Source organism: Microtus pennsylvanicus, chromosome 13 (assembly GCF_037038515.1).
Source record: "Microtus pennsylvanicus isolate mMicPen1 chromosome 13, mMicPen1.hap1, whole genome shotgun sequence".
Lineage (NCBI taxonomy): Eukaryota > Metazoa > Chordata > Mammalia > Rodentia > Cricetidae > Microtus > Microtus pennsylvanicus.
This window is the reverse complement of record NC_134591.1, coordinates 75,499,080-75,501,738: the sequence shown is the minus strand read 5'-3', so window position 1 is coordinate 75,501,738 and position 2,659 is coordinate 75,499,080.

Sequence of the window (2,659 nt, the reverse complement as noted above, 5' to 3'; positions counted from 1 at the left end):
TGTGAACTCTCTGCCTGGCAGTGGCCCCGCAAAATCTGTGGGCTGGTCTGAGAGGAAGGAACACGCCAGCCTCTGAGGGCCAGCAGATCCAGAGCGATTCCTGTACTCAGTTCTCTGTAACGCCACACACTCAGGCTTCATGTAAAACATCAGTGACTCAGCGGGCCACCCCACTCTGCCTTCTGAGAACTTGGCTGTGACCTTTCTTGTTAGAAGGGCCCTTGGGAGTGGAAAAGGCCATTGGTGGCTTCTCCTTGCCCTTCTTCATGTGTCCTCTTGACTGAGGTCCCACCCCTACCCACCCACTTGTCTGTCTCAAAAACTCTTGAGCTCAGCTGATGGTAACTACATCTTTCCAGATTCTCAGACCACAAACTCGAGGGGTCATCGAGTCCATGACACCATACTCTAACCAATCCATTACTTTCTGTCTGAATCTCCGAGACCCTGACCTCCTCACCACAGTGACAGATTAGTGCCCCCAGCCCCTCTCCTACCCTTACCTCTTATGACCTTTGCACTTGGAGTTGAGCGTGTGCCACACCCCAGGCATCCAGAACCCCTCCAGTTCTTGCCTGGTTCTTCAGATCCAGCCCCTTCTCCCCCCTTGTGTACAAGCGCTGCCGTTCTTCCTGAGCTGGCAGTTTACCTGGTGTGTATCACAGGATATGCATGTGTTCCAGAATAGTCATCTCAGGAGCTGCTGTGTTTGGGCTCTGTGAGGGCTGCTCTAGTGTTTGCACATTTGCCGTCCAGGACTCTGGGGAGCTCAAGAGCTCCTGGAAGCCTGTGGGCGACCGCAGTTCTAGGACATAATGTGAGTGCTGAGAATCCGGCTTGTTCAGCCCCTTTGTGGAAGCTGAAGGTCAGAGAAATAAGACTAGCTGATGATGTCCTAGTGTCTTGGACTGATTGGGGAGGGGAGGGAAGGGAGAGTGAAGCCGACTTTTGAGCCCAAAACTTATTTTCCCCAAGCCTATCAGCTTTCTTTCCAGTGTGCCCTTTCCTCTCCCTCTAGAAACAGCACGATCTAGTACACATGTATGTGAAGCAAAGCGTTGACCAAGTGTGCATGTGTGAGTTGGGGTGGGGGCTCCTGTCATTAGCAAGCTGCTGCTGCTGCTGACCTGTCAGGCGGGAGCTCACAAGGCACGGTTTTCTAGACCTGACTCAGTTATTCTCAGGTAAGGCCAGACATCCCTGCTTCATCTGCCCAGTGACAGGGTGCTGGAGAGACTAACCCCTCTCCCAGACAGCAAAGTTTCAGGCCAGCCATGCTGCACAGAGACTCTGTCTTAAAAGACAAAGAAAGCTGGGCAGTGATGGTGCACGCCTTTAATCCCAGTACTCTCGCAGGTGGATCTCTGCGAGTTCTAGGCTAGCTTGGTCTACAGAGCAAGTTCCGAGACGGCTTGTAACCAGGGCTACACAGAGAAATCCTGGGGGGGGGGGGGACCACTGCCATTGACTTGCCCAGCATGCAGGAGACTCTGGGTTTGATTCCCAGAACTCCTACCTTTACAGAGCTTGTCTGGATAAGAGCCAAGAGGTCAGTAGGTAAGTGTGTGAGGAAGGTGTGCAAGGGTACAAGGATGTGTGGTTGGAGGAGACTTAACTGAGGTAACACCTGAGTACAGTCTGGGGAATGGAGTTCTGGGAGATCTGGGTAGCGTATACGGGAGAGAGGAAAGAGAGCAGGCAGGATCTGGGGCAGAATGGGGTGCTTTGTTTTCCTGAGGCAAGAAAGGGCTGGTCAGAGCTGACTGCATCTCAGCAGGGTCCTTCGATGAACCCTGTGGAGTTGGAAGTGATGTGACTGAGGATGGAGGCAAAGAGACCAGCCAGGCAATGACAGCAGCATTCTAGGAGGGCATGAAAGTGCCCTCAACTAGGGTGCTTACAACAGGAATGGCAAAAAGGGTCAGATTTCAAAACACTACAATGTGTGTGTGTGTGTGTGTGTGTGTTAGGGTTGCTATGTAGATTCTGGGATACAAAATCCAGCTGTCATGATTGTGCAGCAAAGGCCGTCAACACTGAGCCATCTCTCTACCCCTTTTGTTTTTTCTTTCTCATTATGTAGCCTTATTAGCCTGGAGTTCACTATGAAGGCGAGCTACCCTGAACCCACAGAGATCCTCCTGCCTCTGTCTTCTGAGTGCTAGGATTAAAGGTGTGCCTTGCCAGGCTCGGTTTGTGCATGCTGGGGATCAAGCCCAGGGATCCATGCACTCTAGACAAGCTCTCTGCCATCTACATTCACAGCACGCACGCCTCTCTTGAAGCTGTGTGCCCACACATCAATGCGCCATACCATGCATACCATGGAGGTCACAGGACAGCGTTCCGAGTCTGTTCTTACCCTCCCACCTTGAGACAGGGTGTCTCTTGTTTGCCTCCAAACATGCAGGCTGGTCAGAGAGCTTACAGGCCATTCTGTCTCCACCTACCACCCCTCCTCCAGTCTTACTTACCATAAGGGTGCTAGGGTTTCAGAGGTGTGCCACATCTGGCTTTTATATGGCTTCTACTGATGGGGCCCAGAGTCCTTGTGTTTCACAGCCAAAGAGATTTACCTGCTGATCCATCTCCCAGGCCCCACCATATTTTTGAGACGAGGTTTCTCTGGGTAGCACAAGCTCTTCTCAACCTTAAAATT